Genomic DNA, 20,369 nt, shown 5'->3' on the forward strand with positions numbered 1-20,369 from the left:
GGGGAGGGAGGGGCGCTCAGGAGGGCGGAGACCGCGGCCTTAAAGACTCCGCCTGTCGGGTCAGGGGAGGCGGGGTCTGGCACCGCCTGGGGGGGGAGCGGGGATCTGGCTGCTTAGATAGTGGTAGGCACTGACGCGAATCTGGGTGCCAGGGTAGAGTCCTCTACCCGGGTGCAGTAGTCTCTGGTCTTACAGATGCGAAATTGCGCTTCTCCTGCAGTCCCGGAGAGCGCAGAACCCGCAGCCTCTAGTGGCCGATCGACCCCTGCCCCAGAAGAGTGATCGTCAGGAACAAGACTTGGGAACGAAGGTAGGTTCCTCGCCCCTTGGACGACACGGAGTCGGCCCGGGAGGTCTCCTTCCTCTTGGCCCCACCCCGTAGCTCCCACCCACATTCCTATTCACACCACGATGGATGCCTCTTTCTCTCCGATTGTGAGAAAATTGATGATTGTGCAATCAGGCAACCACCGCACCTGAAAAATTATATCCACACTAATTTTTTTTTCCTTAGCAAGCATCTGTTTCGTCATTAAGATATCTTTATATCAAAGGACAGAAGGCCTGGTCAGCTCCAGTTCTGAAGGGCTCGAGACTTCCTGATCCTAAACATTTCTCTAAAAGGCAGGGTTTGCTGGGTTTAAAAATATAGTTTTGTGTTTCCTGCTTAGCCATCTCCCGCCGCCCCTCTTTTTACCCGGGAAAGCAGCTGCACTAACTCTCCTTGAAAACCATCATGAAACCAAGTAAAATTATGAATGAATGGGCTCATTATAACGTTTAAGACAAAGAGGTGGGCAGGCAGTAAAGTTAGAAACAGAAAACTGCATGTATATGTGTGAAATTACAGGGCGACACTAACATATTTCTACTACACATAACAATACATTTCTGTTCATAAAACTGAAAGAAACCACAAAGATGTTCCAAATCAAGTAATTTTTATGAATATTAAAAAGAGTTGGTAAAGGTTACTTGCACTTAGTCAAAAGTTTCTCAGAACTAAAATAGACAACCAAATCAATTAACTCCAACATTTTCTTTGGTGGAAGGGATTCTGTGTAGGATTCTAGACCAATAGCTATAAAGACACCAAAAATAAAAGAAGGAACCAGTTGGTAAGGGCTCTGTTATCACATAATGCTCAGGTCTTCTGGCTCAGATTGATGACTGCCATTCTTCCCTTTGTTTGAGTTTTTCCAGAAGAGCCTAGAGTAGGGATTTTCCCAAGGTGTTCCATGCCTGGGCTCATCATATACTAAGTCAGACTTTGAAGAGTGAACAAGAAGGATCTATGAGAAGATCGTGTGAAACAGCGTGGTTGATATTATTCTTGGACTTCTGTTAGGGAGTTAAAGGATTAGCACTCCACTCCAAAGAAGAGGCCCGCTGTCCTTTAGAAGGTGAATTTTCTTACAAACCCATTAGGGACAAGGAAGGTGAATTACCATGACTGGCTCCTATAGATGGATGTCCATTATCCACACATCTGCCCCCATCTGCCTTGGTAGGATGGATCATTTTAAATCCTGAGCACAGAGCCAAGACGGTGAGCACCTCTACAAAAAGGAACTCTGTCTATGAGAATGCAATGGCAGGCTTATAGTCCACAGTGTGGCAGCTCTTAGTGGTATAGCAAGATCAGGCCAAGAAGAATCGAGAACGTACCCGGAGGTTGGAGGCAAGTTTATTACCCTGGCAAACTTATTGGTGATTTCTCACAAAGCAATCAGCCTGGAGCTGGGAGTGAACAGGGTTTATATGGGTTAAGGGAAGGGGTGGGGATACAGAAACAAGGCATTCATCATCAGTTCAAGGCATTTATCATCAGTTCATCGGCTGAGGAAGTTACACTGAATTTACATGATTAGATAGAAAGGTACACGGGATACAGACACTTCCTGAGAACGAAGGATAATAAAGGAGGACATGTGTTACACATGGGAGGGGGTGTGAGCTGGGGGTGGCTCCTTGTCAGCTAGGTCGACTAGCCGAAGGAAAACCCTTTTTTTTTTGCTCAGAAATTGTTTTCCAGCTCAAGAAGAGATAGAGCAGTAATCAGAAACAGTGTCCCCCACACAGAATAAGCTTGTCTCTGTCCAGACATGCGGTACCTCATGTTGGCTGCACCAACCTTAACCAACACCACTAACCAGAAGAATTTACATCAAAACAAAGACACCTAAAACCTTAGTTAATGAGGAGAACCTATATAAAATCTCTGCCTTGTGGCACTGTGATCCCATAATACGCCAATTACTTTGAAAACTGCGTGTGATCCTACAGTGTAGCAAAGAGTAGGAAATTCCAACTCCTTATTTAAGGTCCTTGGACAATGAAGTCATTCATTCAAGAATAACTTCAAAGAATTTATGAAAATTCACAGAGTTCTTTCTGAGAAATTCTTGTGTCAAGTTTTTCTCACTGCATAGGGTGTTTTTTCCTTTGTACTTAAAACGAGCTTTCACTTACAAGTTCAAAAATGACAGGTACTAGAAGGCATAAATTTTAGTTTCCCTGGTGTGAATATTCTGCAACAATGCATAAGGTTCTAATAAGATTACTGACATTTAGAAATTTGAAGAAAAGAGCTAAAGGTGTAGGGAAGGTGTGATGCGTAGGGGAAGAACAAAAAGGGAAAAGAAAAAAATGTGAGAGAATGAAAAGATGAAAATAAAGTGTTTGTAGATGGGGAGGGGAGGAGGGGGTGAAGGGAGGGCAGAGGTAAGGGGAAAAAATGAGAATCAAGACTTGTCATGTAGAGGTACATGATCCCAACAATGAATGTAACTGTACTGTATCCCTAAAATGTACCAATAAACTCAATAAAATTAAAAAAAAAAAATTTAGGTACCTGAACTTGTAGAAAAACGGTCTATGAATAGTCAGTCACTTTCCAGGGTTGTGTTACTTTCAAATACCTAAGTAAGTCACCTGGCCTTGCAAGTAGGAGTTGAACTAACCTCGAGAGTCCTCTATCTATGGGCCCACTTGTTCCAGCCAGGGCAGTAGTCCTTACATTGGAAGTGAGCTCTGTGTCCCGGTCCCTCAGATGCACATGCTTCATTCCATGTTTGAAAAAGTAAACTTAAGTGTTCAAGTCTTGACAGACAGTAGAAATACTGCTTTTGCAGATTAAAAAAAAAAAAAGACAAAATATTTGGGAATGAAGGAATCATTTCCAGGCTAGTGACCCTTGGCCCAGAAACTGTTCAGCGGGGCTGGGAGTATAGCTCACAGGAATAATACTTGCTTAGCAAGCCTGTAGACAGTAGGTTCAATCCCCAGCCCTGCAAGAAAGTAAAAATAATAATAAACAGCAAAGCCAACAATGCTTCTCATCTACAAGATACAAGCACAAATATCTATTGAAGGAAAGTTATTTTTTTAAATTCCAGTTACTCAAAAACAATGAAGAGCTTTTAGTCAATGGAATAGTCCAGGAAATTTCTAGCATGCAAGGGATGAGCTTTTACCTTAGCTAAGGCACTTGGATCCCTCCTGTTGAGAGCAGCCTAAAATAGTGCTATTTCTCAATCCCGTTTTGTTCATAGCTTTGATTTTCTTTCTTGTGCATTTTCCTCTTGTTCTTTGATTTGTGAAAAAAGTTTTTGGAGGGGCAGTTATATAGGTCTTCTATCTCTGAATATGATCTTTATGTCCAAAGGCTAGATAAGAGAACTTAATCCTGGGTTCCAGGGCTTTCTTCCTTTAGCCCCCCAAGGGAGATAATTAAATTCTGTAAAAATGTTTATACTCAGATGCAAATTTTCTTACCCCTTAAAGACTAGATGTCACAATTATTATGCAATATCTGGTAATCTACCTTGAGAATGTTATTATTACAGCCCAGGGCCATAAACCTGAGCATACTATTCTAATCTTGAGTTAATGATGCCAATGATAAGATGTCTATATCTGAATTCTCTCAGAGGTTTGATAAAATAAAAACACAAATGATGAGTAGTTGTATGTGTGGTTTTTAGAAGAAAATAAAACTATCCTTTGGAATTCTATAGATTATCCTCAGCATTTTTAGTTTTCAAATACAGTCCCTTATTTCATTGTCCTTTGTAGAATAATTAAGAAGAATAATGTTTGCAGTATGTCAAGCTAGTTTTTCCTCTAGCCACTACTGTTATATGGGTTGTTTTTATTTTTCAGGGTGGGGGTTCCTACATCTGGACCCTTGAGTATATCAGGCTCTAAATTTTGGAATCATAATTCCATACTAAATTTAGCTCTTCCTTGTATAAATAATATCAATAATAAAATAATATTGTCACAGGTCTAAAACTTTGTCTCCACATTTAGCAAGAATTCTTATCTGACTGTTCAGACATGATGATAGGAAGCAGAAAAACAATCCATAGCTTTGTCTCATTCTCTTTAACATGGATTTAAATCCCTGCACATTTCAGTTACCTAGCTTGTAGAATATTTTTTTCTTTGTAAGTAGGATCAAGTTTGTTTCTAGTGGACCATGTTACCCTCTCTTCTAGCCAAGGGCCTCTTCTCCTCTCCCTTTTCACTACCAAGCATTTTGGAAGAGTAGGCCATTCCCCTGCATCTCTGGGTCTCCACATCAACCCTCTGCAGTCTACTGCCGTCCCTTGACTTAAGGAACCCTCACGAAGGTCACCAGCCAACTCCATATTGCTAAAATCCATGATGTACTTGATCTCCGGCTACATTTGACAGTCTTGAAGCTCTCTGCCTGCTTTATAAACTCTTGCATCTCTTAGATGCCAACAGGGTTCCTCTGCCTCTTTGTTGCATTGAAGAAGTTTTCAAGAGATCTTTTTCTTAGAAGCCTGCCTTACACATAGGTGGTTCCCACTTCTACTCATGACCCTTTCCTTGCTCATACATGAGCATTTGTTATTTATGTCAATCTATCCAATAAATAGAGATTCTCCAAAAATAATGTGTTTGTTCAAGACTAGCAGAGCAGTATAATTGATATATATGTGGACATATTCAGAGAGGCTGAGGAAATGGGAAAATTTTAAAGGGAAAATGACAAAGATTACATAATCTTTGCAACAGTAATCCTGGGCTACAAGATTCAAAAACAAGGATGGCATCAGTCCCAGCTTGGGCACATAGGTGGACAAATAACCTTGCAGAAGTATTTTTGTGTAATGCAGTTTCAGTAGTTTTGTTCCGGTCATTATTTTGCCTTTGCTGCAGCTTCTTTCACTTTAACAAGCACCTGTATGCCACAGGTGCCCCACATTAAGACTCCAATAGATCTCAGGTCCACACTTCGGATCTACAGTGCACTACATGTAATGCTGAGGCACTGTGCAAATACAAAATGCATAAACACAAACTTGGAGCAATTCATGAGAGAAAAGGCACAGCATTTTTTTAAACTGTGGATGTCAGCACTGTAAAAAGTACCTATCTCTGTGCTTTAAAAATATCTTAAACCACAACAAGAAATGCATTTTTTGCCATGACCCAAATATACACACACTCTGACACATCTTATTCTGTTCTGTTCCATTAAGTTTAAAGAATGCTGGTCACAACCTACAGGACTGATTTCCAAACCCACTAAAAGATTGTGAACCACTGTTGCAAAGAGTCCAGTGCACACAGTCCTGCTTTTGGCCTGAAGCGTGCCTGCAAGTGCCAATCTTGGCTCTTCATTTTAATGGCACACTCCAGGCTTGTTATTGCTCCCTGTGGCATTCTTTCTGCCATTACTGAGTTATTAAGCATTCCGGTGAACAACTTTGACCCTAAATGGCTGACACAGGGCATGCCTGTGATCCTCCTAGATTACAAAGGAACTAAAGAGGAAGAATATTCTGGAGTTTAAGATGCATGTTGGCTGGACCTCCAGCCTCCTGCAAAAAATATGGCAGTGTCCTGGAGGTAAACATCAGAAGGCAGTGTTTGCAGAGCCTACAGCTTGAGAACAAGTATATTACAGTGTCCCCCAGCATGTATTCACATCCTAGCTGCCTGGATTGAATCTGATCTCTGCCACTAAGGCACTGGTTGACTTTGATAAGTACTTAACCCTTCTGTGCATTAGCAGTAGTGCTTGGTGCACAGGTTGTGAGAGTGGAGTGCGTTACTAGGAAAAAGAACTCAGGTAGGCAGCTGTTCTTATCTGTGAATGAATGACAACACAGAGGGGTGGACATTCCGAAAGTGTCCCAGAGGAGCTGTGTCCTGAAGTCAGAGCAGTGGGAAAACATGTACCTGTTTCAACCTTTTCCAATTATCTCCATACAGTAAATTCAGTTTTTGTTTCCTCCCACTGACAAGTCCCAACAAATGGAGAGCAGATGTGTATGCCCAGTGGCTTACTCAGCTGGCACTTGCACCTGGATGTTTTGCAGGCCACCTCAAACCTAAAAACAACACAAGTGATGTCACCAGTCCTGTGGTCTGAGTGTGTTCCCCCAAATTACCACATGGACAATCTCCAATGGGATAGTAGTATTCAAATGTGAGAGCTTTAGGAGATGATTAAATCACAAGTGTAGAATCCTCATGAATGGATTGGTGCCCTTATGAAAGAGTCACAAGGAAGCTGCTCTCCATCTTTTTTACCGCTGGATCTTTTCCAGCATGTGCAGATACAAGAAAGCCCATACCAGACCCTGAATGCCAGGCCCTTGCTTCTGGAGTTCCAATAATTATGAGAAAAACATCTTCATGTGTTATAATTTATCCAGTCTTGGGTATTCCATTATAGCAGCATGAACCAAATGATCACCCATCTTTCCAAACTAAACATGCATGACTTCCTCTATTCCTTTTGCTAGAACTATTACTCCATTTTTTTTTTTTATCCAATCTGGAAACTTGAGAATCATCAACCTCTGCCTTATCTAACATGTCCAAGTGATAAGCAAATTCCTATTATTCCATGTTTTAGCCAGATCTCAGATCTCAGATCTATGCCCTCTCACTTAGATTTCTCCTTTGATCCCCTAACTTGTCTCCAGGCCCTTCAGGACTAATTACCTTCCTTTCGTCATCTCTATTGTGCCCACAGAGAAATTACTAAATGCAAAAATGATCATGTCATGCTGGCTGGAATTATGCTCAAAATGCCTTCATATTCCCTGTTCCTTGCAGACTAGAGTCCAAAATAACTTGTCCTTCCTTACAAAGCTGGCCCTGTTTCTGCTTTAACATCTGTTCACCCCACCCCATAAACACTCCATTCACTGCTCCCAGGATCATGCTGAACTTGTGGTTCCACACAGGAAGTAGTTCCAGTCTGCCTTTGCATGTGTTTACAACCTTGCCCTCCTCAGTCTCTCCCGGTGCCAGGATAACCCCTTGTTCCCCTTTAGGACCATTTCTGCTCTCAGCTTCCTGATGAAATTTTTTGTGGCTTTCCTAGTTTTAGTGAGATATCACCCTCATACTTTCTCTTGGCCACCATCCTTGTCTCTTTTACATCACCTGTCGAGTCTTTAAATTGTCAGGTTTCTGCTTAGTTTTCATTTCTCCAGAAAGGCCTTCTCTCTTCATCCTTTCTTTCTCTCTTGCCCTTTTTGTCTCTCTTTCTCATTCACATGACTACTTAGAAATTACATGTGCATTTGTTTATTAATTCACTGCTCTATCAGGATGTAAATTCATAAGGACAGGAACTTTCATCACCTAGATTTTTCTACTTCCTTGAACCAGAAGAAACAGTAGTGACAGTAATGTTTTGTGTCTCATTGAGAACAGAAAGTGTTTGTTAGGTCATCTGGCCCTCCCACTAAATTGAAAGTGAGGATGTGGCTAATTGTTTTCTGTACTCTCAGAATCAAGAACAGTGTTTAGCACATGGTAGATCCTCCAAATTTGATGAGTGCAACTGTCTCTACTTCTGGTTGCACACATTATTTTTTCTTCACTCTTCAATGCCAATACAAGAAAATGCAGGTCTCTTTCACCTCTCCTAGCATAGACCCAGTCAGATGGTGATTTTAAATCATAGGGAGAAAGCAATAGGCTTAGAGACAACAGTGTTCATGGGACATTTGAAATACACACACTGGAAAGCATAGGTACTAAGGAACATGGAGCCAACAAAGACACAAATATTGGAAGGCAAGCTGAACAAGAAGCCCACCAAACAAATTGCAGTTGATGGGTACAGTATTTCAAAAAGGAAGCAGAGCTGCCTCCTGAATCTGGCACTACTTGTATCCCAGGTTCATAAACACACCACCTTGGGAAAAGCTCTAACCCTTTGAGGGAAAAAGCTAAGTATAGCAGCAGTGACCAGGACATTGTGATCAGCACTCAGTCTGGCAAATACTGTCCAGTGCCCATCTATCTTAACCCCCTTCTCACTGGGAGAAGAAGCTCGGCTAGCAAGATATTCACAGATGAGGGTATTATAGAAACTGAAAGTCACTCAGAGGGCAGTGACTGAGCTAAGACTGGTGGGCCCTTGCAAATGAGGAACAGAGGTACTGTATTGGTTGGGAATGAAACCTGAAATTGAGTGATCTGTAGCTCAGTGAGTTGCAGGGATGGGTAGCAGTTTCAACCAGTGTGATAAGAGGAGAAAGGACACTGGAACAGTGCCAAAGTTCATATGTTCTCACTGCTCCCCTAAATGCCAGAGAGCTCTGTACCCACAGAGCTCTCCTGTCCACTACCCACCATCCAAACACCACAGAGTTCAGTGCCCACATGGGAACCCTCTTGCCCCCTATCAAATCCAATGAGCTCTGTGAGCCCTAGACACCACTGAGTTCATCGACTGAATAGACACTGTAGGGCACAAGCAGAGCTTAGCTCAGGCAGAAATTGATAAACCCTTACCCAAACTTAGCAAAACAAGAAAGAGAAAGACTCATATCACTGAAATTAGACATGAAAAAGGTGCAATCACAACAGACACTACAGAAATCCAGAAGAGTATATGAAACTGTTTCAAGAGCTTAATTCCTTGGAGAATAATTTGGAGAATCTAGTAGAAATAGATAAATTCCTAGACACATATGGATTACCAAACCAAACTAAGAAGATATAAAAACCCTGAGCATACCATTAATAGGCAATGGAATAGAGATAGTAACAAAAACTCTGCCAACTAAGAAAAAGCCCAGGACCCAGTGAATTCACCACTGAACTTTACCAAAATTTCAAAGAAAAGCTAATATCAATACTTCTCCAATGCTTTCATGAAATTGAAAGGGAAGGAACATACCAAATTCGTACCCTGATGCCAAAACCAGATAAGTACTCAATAAAAAATAAAATCACCAATCTCCTTAATGAATTCAGATGCAAAAATTCTCAACAAGATACTTGAAAACAGAATGCAGCAAATATCAAAAAGGTGCTAGATCATGACCAAGTTGGCCTCATCCCAAGGATGTAAGTATGATTCAATATAAGTAAATCAATAAGTGGATGTAAGGATAACAATTACATGTTTATCTCAAAACATAGAATAAAAGCTTTTGATAAATCCAATACCCATTCATGATGAAAACCCTGAAGAAAATAAGTATGGAAAGACCCTACCAAAAATTGATAAAATCTATTTATGGCAAGCCAACTGCAACATTATTCTAAGTGAGCAAAAACTGAAAGCATTCCTCCTAAATCCAGGAAAATGGCAAAGGAGTTCATTCTTACCATTTCTGTTTAACAAAGTACTCAAAATTGTACCCAGAGTACTCAGGCAAGAGAAAGAAATAAAAGGCTTATGTATAGAAAAGGAAGAAGTGAAACCATCCTTATTTGAAGATGAGCAAGGACCCGAGTTCGATCCCTGGCACCAAAAAAAAAAAAAAAAATTAAATACTATTAGAGCTAATGAATTCAGCAAAATGATGGGGTTTAAAAAATCAACACACAAAAATCAGTGGCATAACTCTACACCAACAACAACAAGAAAAATCAGGAAAATAATACCTCAATATTCACAATATCTATTTTTTTGTACCAGGAACCAAACTTGGGACCTTATACTTGCAAGGCAGGCAGTGGCACCACTATTCACAATATCTTAAAAATTAAATACTTAGGAATTAACCTAACCACAGAAGTTAAAGACCCTTGCAATGAAAATTAGAGTATATAGAACAAAGAAATTGAAGAAAATGTTAGAAAATGAAAGACATATGCTATTCTTGGGTAGACAGAACCAATATTATCAAATGACCCCATTACCAAAAGTGATACATAAATTTAAGATAACTTCAATCAAAATACAAACAGCGTTTTTCACAGAACAAAAAAAAAAAAACAAAACTTATATGTAACCAAAAGGGACCCAGAAGGCTGAAAACACTCCTGGAAAATAAGAGCAAAACAGAAGGCAACACAATCCTTGATTCAAGTTGTGTTACAAAGCTAAAATGATAAAAACAGCATGTTAGTGGCCCAAAACTAGGCATGTGGATCCATGGAACAGAATAAGTGTGCAGAAAAAACTCAGGAACATTCAGCCATCTGATCTTTGACAAAAGGGTCACTAAGGTGCTGAAGAAAAGACATCTTTTTTAACATATGGTGCTGGGAAGCTGGTCATCCACATGCAGAAGAATGGATCTAGATCCACATTTCTTAAACTTCACTAAAGTAAAATCAAAATGGATCAAAGATACCAATATAAAAATAGAAATACTGAATCTGCTAGGAAAAAAATATTGGTAATGTCTTGAAGACATTGGCATCAGTGAAAACTTGCTGAACAAAACCCCAGTTGTCAAAGTTATAATAGCCATAATTTTACAATTGGATTATATCAAATGTAAAAGCTTCTGCATAGGGAAGGGGGGAGCATATGTACCAATCCTCCAACATGAATGTAATTATTATGCATTGCAAATACATACTAAGGAAAAACAGCACTACTTTAGATCTTTGGGGTGTTTTGTTGTTTTGTTTTGTTTTGTTTTTTTTCATAGGAAGCCATGCTTCACCCTCTGGAGCGACCCTCCTTGTAGGTTTTATTATGTTTCCATAATGAACAAAGGAACAACTTTTTCTCAGTTCTTACCATAAGTGGAATCTCTAGCATTAACCTCAGCTGTTCAATACCTTATTGGTTCAAATCATCTTTGAGAGAGTGGCTGAGGAATCAGGTGTAACATTACATTGTAATTCTAACTCTGCAAAGTACAAATGGTTCTGGAGACTTTCCCAAGGCCACCGGTGGTGAAAGACCAATTTTGTTTTCCTAAGTGTGGTCCTGTAGTATTTTACTAAAACTTAGTGAGTGCCATCTGCCAGTCTAACACTATTCAAGATTCAAATTGACCTATATGGTGTCATGATACTACTCAATTCCTCAAAAACTTTCTAAACATCTACTCTCCACTTCTGTACTTAATTCACCATGGCCTTATAGCAAACAGTTCATCAGCTGGTGCCTGTCATGCCCGAGAACGTGGCACAGCCTGGCCAACACCCCTACCCACACCCCCCAAACCCAGCTTGGTTAGGCGAGAAACTTTGCAGCTCAGGGGCAGAACCATTATAGACAAACTTGTCACTGAAGGGAATAGGCCATCACAGCCTAGCCCTCTTTTCAACAAACACCTATCTTACCACTGCCAGGTCTGAGGTGCACAGATTGCCCTATCTTTGTCCCCAGACCCCTCAAGGCAATGGATCCTCTGACCGGTTTCTGGAAACTGCCTAGCAACTACTTCTCTACTTAAGTCTATGCTCTTCCCCTTTCTACGCTGGTTCTGCTCAGAGCCAGTCTGACTGTTTGCCTGTGCTGAATAAAACAGCTTCCTTTGTTCACCCACGATAGCTCCAGGTGGTTTCTGTGCTCTCCACATCTCTGTTACAGTACCAGTCCAGGAAACACACTCTGAAAAGCACTGTGCTAAAAGATCTCATTTTATAAGTATGAATGGCTTATATACTTTAATAACTATAATAATAGCAATAATAACTGGGCATTGCCCTCCAGCTTGAGGGAATGAGACACTAGTTTTAATTTCCTCTTCTGGAAATCTTTTATAAAAATAGAGCTGGTCCTGGTGACCTGGAAAGATAGGAACCTTCCAAGTGAGGCCACATAGTCTGCACTGTTTTCCTACTGTGTGGTGTGGAGGAATGGATAGAAATTGACATCCCTGTTCTATGTGGGTCTCTTATTACTATTCGTCCCTGCTCTCTGTGGGTCTCTGATTACTGTTAAGATCATGCCATGCTACTGAATGCTAGGATCAATCCCAGGGAACAGAACATTGAATATCTATGAAGGCCTAGCTTTCCAAACGTCAGTGATCTGGAGAATAGAGAGTTCCTTCTAGAAGCTGGAACTCCAGAAGTTCTGCAGATGGAGGTGGAATAAGCCATGTTACTATGGCCTTGTGATTAGACTCTGAAGAGTTTTCTAGACCTCATTTTGCTGTGTATATCCACCATGGGGAAGTGGACCAATAACCAGGGTAGACAAGTTTTAAGCTAGATTTTGTTGTTGTTGTTGTTGTTGTTGTTTTGAGACAGACTTTACTAGGATTAGAGGCATGCACCACCATGCCCAGTCTAAGCTAGTCTTATATATGAGCAGGTGACCTAGGTTTACAATACACTGCATCTAATGCTACCAAAAGCTACCCATCCCTGATAGTATTAGGTTCAGACATTTTATTATAAATAATTACCTCATAAAATTTTCCCGTGACCCTGTAAGATAGCTAGTCCATTTTCTGTTACTATAGCAAAATACCTAAGATTGAATAATTTATAGAGAATAGAAGCCTATTTAGCTCCCTATTCTGGCGGTTAGGAAGTCTGAAAGCACAGCACTGGTATCTTCTTCACATCTGATGAAGGCCTTCTTGCTGCACTGTAACATGGCAGAGGGCATCACATGATAAAACAAGAAAGAACTCCCTTTATAACAACATCTCTTCTACAATAATTCATCAATCCATTAATCTATAAGTTGATTACTCCATTCTTGAGGGTAAAGTCTTCATGACCAATGACCTCTCAAAAGTCCTACTTCTCAACACTCCTGCACTGGGGACTAGGTTTCCAGCACATGAGCTTCTGGAGAATTCCTTCAAATGATAGCAGCAGTCCACCTGCAAGGTTGATTGCTATGTTCTTTGGAAAGACAAGGAAACCAAGCTGCTAGAAGCCAAATGACCCCCTACTTCTACCATGAGTTTTTTTATACGTAGTGGGTCTGGTATCTTATTTTTTATCTGGTGGCCTACTCATTTGTAACATTCTATTTGTATGTTCCAACCATCTCTCAGTTCTGAGACAGGGTCTTTAGGGTAGGGATGTATGGTTAGGGTGAGCCCTTGGGGTTATGGGCATCCTCTTTCCCACCATTCCAACTTAGCTTGATGGAGCCTAGGATCTTCATGAGAGAGTCTTGAGGGACAGTCAGCCACAGAGAAACATGTACTCCTACACACACACACACACACACACACACACACAAGATTGCCATTCAAGTTCCAAATCTGGTGTAGCCAAGTTTTGTTTTTATTAATGAAGGAAGTTTTCCATACCCCTCTCCTTGAGAACTGAGATATTTAAAATCAGTTATATGCTACATATATGTTATACATGGCATCTGCCAGAGATACAGTTACAGGTCCCTTGACAAACAGGACACAAATCTGATGCTGGGCCACACCAGACCTATTAATTCAGTCTCTGGGTACCAGGCCTGGCATTGGGTTGTTTAAAACTTCCCAGGGTTGAGATCAGTGCTCCAGGCCACATGGGGTCAATCATATAGGTAATAACGGCATTCCACTCTTTCCTTTTCCTAACTGCTCTCTCCTCTATGTCTTTTCTCCACAAAAAACCTCACAATCAATATCATCATCATCGTATTCCCCATAATTTTTATGAAATGCATTTCTATAGAAATGCACTGTTCAGTCACCACATGAATTTCATTGTGCAATTTGAAATTGGTAAAGCAATTTACCAACTGTTTTTGAAATATAAAGAGTGACTCTTTTTGGACAGAAAAAAAATCTTATAGGATTACAAAGAGTTCTGAAATAGTCATATAATTATATAAATAAGCAAATCTGTCATACTACCCAGAAAGCTAGTTATTTATTTTTTAAAAATACCTCAAGCTTATGGTCTTTTATATTCAAGTGTAAAGAGTTATATTGATCCTAGACATATTATGTTGAAAAAGTAAATAATGACATTTCTTTCTAATTTTCATTTTAAGATAACAGAAAAATCTTTTGCAGTATGGTGCATACTTACTGTTTGGGAAAAAAAGACCAAATTATAACATTGTATGTTGTGGTGCAGCAATAATGTTACAGCCTAGAAAATGAACTAAACCTAAGGAGCATAGTCTATTCCGTGTGGACAGCAAAGTACTAAGCTGTAAGATAAGTAATAAATGACATTAACCTCTTCTGCCCTGACTGCCCATCTCATGGAAAGAGAAAATTATAAAACATTCCAGAAATGCCCTCTGGCTGTAGGAGTTCTTATGAACTTAGAATGAGGTTTTATACTGAAAAACCCAGAAACGCAGTAGAGCATAATGAAGCACATTAGCCTCAAGGTACTCACCAAACTGTAAATGTATGTATTGTGGAGCTGCAGTGGTAATCACAGCCATCATTTCAGAAAATAAAATTTCAAGTGAATGCATGATTCTAGTGAGCCAAGAAATGCAGGCTCTTTCTGGGAAACATAGTAAGAATCCTATTTACATATTGTGCTGTATCTTCTATTTTGTGCTTTAAAATCAGTTAGGCAGTGCAAGGAACAAGCCAGATGCCAAGATGAGGAAGATAAGCTGGGCCATCTGCAGGTGCTGATCCAGGAATACAGTTGCATGTTGGTTCTCAGCTTGGAGCCAAGCTGAGTCAACTGTGGCCCTCTTCCTAACCTCCAGGCCATGAAATTGAGAATCGTGTTTCAGGTGCCTTGTCCTCCACTAAGGCCCTTCCTGGAATTTCTTCATGAGCCTAGACCTGCAATATCTCCCCTGCTGCTCTCTCTCCTCACACCACAAACCCTCTTTTTGACCCTGTAGGACAAAAATGGCAAATACTAACTGAGGTAAACCACTTGTGATGAGGACAAAAGAAAGAGCCACACCCCACCTTATGTCCTTTCTGGAACCATAGGATAAGACTTTATTTGAAATAGGATTGTTGCAGGTATAATTACTTAGGATGGAGTCATAGAATGGGGCAGACTCAACCCAACATGACTATCATCCTTACAAAAAGAGGAGAAGGGACGGAGAGACAGACACACATGGAAAAAGGCAGTGTGAAGAAACAGAAAAAAACTATGTGGGGACAGAGGCAGAACACTAAGGATTGCTAGGAACCATGACAAGTAAAAAGAGACACAGAAGGATTCCCACACAAACTTCTCAACAGAGCCACCATGGCCCCACCAATGCTTTGATTTTGAACTTCTGGCCTTCCAAACTGCAAGAGAATGAATTTCTGTTGTTTTAATCCCCCCGTGTGTGGTACCTGATTACACCAGCTCTAGGAACTAAACCAGAACATTAAAAAGCAAATGTGTGCCCTGGTTCTAACTATGGTCTCCCACAAAATTGGAACGGAAAACAAGTTTCATCTCCAATGATAACTTACACCGCTTTGCAGGACCGTTTACCTCTCTGTGTGGGAAGAGCTCTGAAGCCATGTCTAAGTTCAGCAAGGAATTGTGCTTTTGGGCATCAGGTAGTGTTATCTGCCATGGGCCCATTAACAAGAGCAACAGTCTCATGTCCCATCCCACCAACCCCACTGGAGGGAGCTCCCAAGGCCCACAGCCTCAGCACCCTTGTCCTAGGTGCATGGTCCCCAGTCATCTGCTATCGTACCTTATCACAATGTTTTCCATTGTTCACTTTGTGGGACTGGGGGATGGACATAAAATAGAACTTAGAATTAGGAATAATCCTTTTCAAATGCCAGTGATCTAAAAATGTAATCTTTTAAAAAACGGAATGGTTAATTCTTATACAAATGCACTGAAGCCAGTTGTTTCTTTAATTAATAGAAACTGGACCCAGGACCTAGTGAATAAGCCAAGAATGCTAGAGAAGAGTCCTGAAAAAAAGGACCAGCTTAGTGTGAAGATTTAAAATATAAACTCAAAGCGGTTTCAGGACATTTATAGAAAAAATATTTTGATCAGGGTTTAGATTATAAAATCTCAGAAGAAAATCAATGGATTTGGCTTATTGTATTAGCTTGGTATCTCTGTAACTAGTATAGTATCTGGCAGGCAGTTCATCTAATGAATAAATTCATGGCCATATATGCTAATTTTTAAAAAATGAATAAAGATATTTAAAACCAAATGCCATTTGAACCAAAAAATATCATCTTGATAAGCTGTAACTATTTCATACTTTTTCTACTCAGTTTATTAAAAGAAAGACATTGGAAATTACTTCAACTGAAAGTCAATATTCATAGGGAATATATTATTATATTACTGTTATAATAATAGCAACAGTCACATAATCCTTACTAAATACCAGCCACTGTCATAAAGGCTTCACTTACATCTACTGTTTAATCCCAGCAACTCATTACCTGTAAGAAGGCAACAGAGGCTCTGAGAAGGTTAAGTAATTTGCCCAAATCACACTGGTAACAGGCAGAGTGAGCCATTGTTGCCCCTATGTCAGATACTGTTTCATTAGGCTCCAGCCTCTCATTAAGTCTGTCCTTCCAGCAAATGTTTGTGGAGTGCACACACTGTGCATGCACTATGTCTGACCATCCCAAAGCAAAGTGACAGCATCAGCCAGCATCTCAGCACAGAGGATCCCTTCTGGTCACAGCCCTTGTGCATTTTTCCAAACCTTGACCCACCCAGCCTCCTTCATAAACTGGTTTTCAGGCTCAGCAAGCTCTTGCTCACTCAGCTCCCTCTGCCTAGGAGAGTAGAGGCCACCCTGCAATTCACACTGAAGCAGGCTGTGAACAAGGTGTGAATCACAGTGACTGGGAAGAACCCTGAGTGCAGACTGTCTTCTTTAGGGGAAAATAAGTGTTTACAATAAATAAACTGAGCTTGTTTAAAAAGCTGAACTATTTGTTTGCCCCAATATCTAGCTTCCCAGATGTTGCATTTCCCATGGGCATGGTTAGAATGGCTGGTATTAAAATGAAGTGTTGAAGGCAAGCAAGAACACAGGGTGATGGTTCTGTTTGCAGGATCGAGACTAATGACTTCCTTCCCAAGGGTTTTAGTAAATTTTCTGAGTGTGCATGAGAAATTAGAATGGGGTGTAGGGAGTTTTCCTAATGGGGACCATTCATCTGATGTGGTCTAGACAATGTTGGTATCATGTTTATTTATGGGGTTTTTAAACCTCCCCATGACACCTCCCAAGCTGGAGCTAGTTAGCTGAGCCTATTGGCATTAAATAACATCCTAAGCTATCCGGAAAGACATGAATCAATACATTTATTTTTTCTGGGGAATAAATAGCAGCCTCAGCAGACCATTTCTGGTTTTTATGGAGCATGCATCTCCATCTGGCCTGCAAGCTCTTGTGCACCTGCCACTATATTGGTAACACAGTATGTGTCCATTAGAGTAAGCAAACTGCTATGGCAGACACCCAAAATATGTAACAGCTCTGCCACCAGGGCCACTCATCCATGTACACATGTTAGTTCTGGATAAATGAGCAGCCCTCCTCCATGCAGTAAAGTCAAACAAGGCCCAAGTTCAGAAACCTTTGCCACCTTCAATTCTGAAACTTCAAGTTGAAAGTCAAGTAATTTTCAAGGCAGTCCAATATGTTGCTCTTTATCTTTATTAAGTTTTTTGGGCCCATTCTGTGGGACCAGGTAGCTGTGCCCTCCACTGTTTATACACCACCAGCCCCAGTGAGGAAGGTGAGATTTGGGAAGGCCACTCTGAGATCTGCTCTCCCTCCACCCTGGTAGGACCATTTGGTAGGACCGAGTAGCTGTGCCCTCCCCTGCCTGCACTGCCACCAGCTCCAGCAAGGAAGGTAGCCGAGTGGGTGCCCTTGAAATACCTAACCCCCAGACCTCTTGATTGTGCCAGTCCTTGGACCCACTCTGCAGAGGCAGAAGTGGTCATAAAGGGGATTTTTCTGAGCTCCCAACTTTGAACACCTTTAAAGATATGGTGGGGAAAACCTGTAGTAGAACTGTATGGAGTTCAACCCTACAGGAGATTATGGAACTCAATCTGGGCCTTGTGGCCTGAGGTCAGTCTGAGTCGTTGGGATCTGCCATTGGCTAGCTGACATCAGGGGACTTGGATCTGCACATGGCTGTGCACGTGGTATATTATGACAGCAGATATATAGTCTAAAATAGGCCCTTCAAATTCATTTTTTTCTTTCTTTTCCTCATTCCACTCTTCAAATTCTTTCCTTTTTCTGTCCTCTTTCTCCTACTGTTTCTTGCTCCACCATATTATTCCTTATCTCACTCTCTGTTCCTGCTCCTGCACTAACTCAGATTTCTTCTTTTATCATTTTTTATTTTTTATTTATGTTGTTTTCTTCTGTCATTTTACCTCACTCATGGGTCAAAAGTTTCAAGGAAAAGTGAGCCCCTATTACTGTTAAGGGGATATATTCTTGCGCTCTGTCTATCCCTTTTGAATTTAATAGTTTCCTAAAGATTATGTGGTCATTCTATGTCCTATGTCTTCACTTGAAACCTTCTCCAATTCTTTCACTTATCTACTCCTCTCGTCCTAACTCTGTCTAAGCCGCCATCCTAAATGGTAAAGATGACATATTGAAAAGTGTATTCACTGCAAACATATTTTGGGCTACTTCTTGATTTTAATTTAATTCACATGGTTTAAAGGTGATAGATTGATGACTACCACAAGTGGTCAATTTGAAAGTTGTGCTAGATCCTATTGTGTTGCTGATCATATCAATTGGGATAAAAGATTGTGATTGATTTAATGAGCTGTTTTCTCTGATATTATGAAAATAAGAATGTCTATGAGTCATTAGAGACTCAAAAGCTAAAGTGCAACTATATCAGGAAGATTTAAGTAATAACCCAAAAATTAAACCAAAGACAACCCAACAACAAAAATAAACGAGAAAACACTTAAGCAAGACACAAAGACAGACTTCCAGTTCACCAATGGCAAACTCTAGGGCAAATGAGGATGAAAAGTCTGATAGTGAACCAGCAGGACAGCCTAAACCCATAGTACAGGAATTAACAAAACAGATCAATCAGGCTCTACAAAAATTCAAAACAGAAATAATTTCCCAACCATAGAGATGGTGAGCAAAATGGAAGTCATGATTCCAGACTCTAGAACAGAAACTGAGAAAAAAATAGATGAGCTCAGGACAATGATAGAAGCCATGAAGGCCCAGCATAAGAAAGAAATGGAAACAATGAATGTCCAACAGAGGAAAGAAATGGAGTCCATAAAACAGATTCAAACAGATATCCAGGAGATTAAACACTCCATTGAAAGTGTACACAACAGAATAAAAGAATGCGAAGATAGACTCTCAGATACAGAAGATAAGATTGCAGTCAGTGACCATGAAAAGACAGGTCTCTTAAAAACAGTAGGGGATCATGAGAAATCAATCCAACAATTCCTAGATGATGCAAAGAATAATAACTTAAAAATGATAGGAATCCATGAAGTAGCAGGAGAAAATACAAATGACTTAAAAAACTGTTCACAGAATTAATGACAGAAAACTTCCCAAACAGAAGGGAAGAATTAGACATACAGATAAGTGTGGCACGTAGGACTCCAACTAGCCACAATAAAAATAAATCTACACCTAGACACATAACAATCAAGATCCCAGAAACCCAACGTATTACAAGCAGTAAAAGAAAAGAAACAAATCACTTGCAAAGGAAAGACCATCAGAATCAAAGCAGACTTTTCAACACAAACCCTTAACAAATCACTTAAAGGAAAGACCATCAGAATCAAAGCAGACTTTTCAACACAAACCCTTAGGTCAAAGAGAGCCTGGAGTGAGGTATTTCAAGTCCTAAAAGAAAACAACCTCCAACCTAGACTGATGTATTCTGCAAAACTCTCTTTCAAAATGGATGAGGAAATAAGATACTTCCATGACAAAGAACACCTGAGAAATTTCATGAATACCAAACCAGCACTACAAGGAATTCTAAACAATATCTTAGAAAAAGACAATGAAGGTCACAACACCATGAGGCCCAACAGAGCAAATCAAATAGGCAAGGCAAGAAACAAAAAGAAAAAGGCAAAAAATTAAAAAGAGTCAATAAAAGGACAATAACATGACAATAATAAGACAGTACATATCAGTTATAACCATCAATGTCAATGGCTTCAATTCACCAATCAAGAGAAACAGACTGGCAGAATGGATTAAGAAGCAAATCCAACAATATGTTGTATAGAAGAAA

The 20,369-nt window shown here is 40.2% G+C and overlaps 1 protein-coding gene across 1 annotated transcript in view; it reads left to right on the forward strand.

The window, feature by feature from the left end:
• The first annotated feature begins 111 nt into the window (after positions 1-111).
• The window catches only part of LOC104859319 (UL16-binding protein 1), a 106,613-nt gene continuing 86,355 nt past the window's right edge, over positions 112-20,369 (forward strand). The window contains exon 1 of the mRNA XM_010619857.1: positions 112-310. The gene's annotated coding sequence lies outside the window, so the exon portion shown is untranslated. The remainder of the gene's footprint in view (positions 311-20,369) is intronic.

This window comes from Fukomys damarensis, unplaced genomic scaffold, assembly GCF_012274545.1.
Source record: "Fukomys damarensis isolate Sample0158 unplaced genomic scaffold, DMR_v1.0_HiC HiC_scaffold_14, whole genome shotgun sequence".
Taxonomy (NCBI): domain Eukaryota; kingdom Metazoa; phylum Chordata; class Mammalia; order Rodentia; family Bathyergidae; genus Fukomys; species Fukomys damarensis.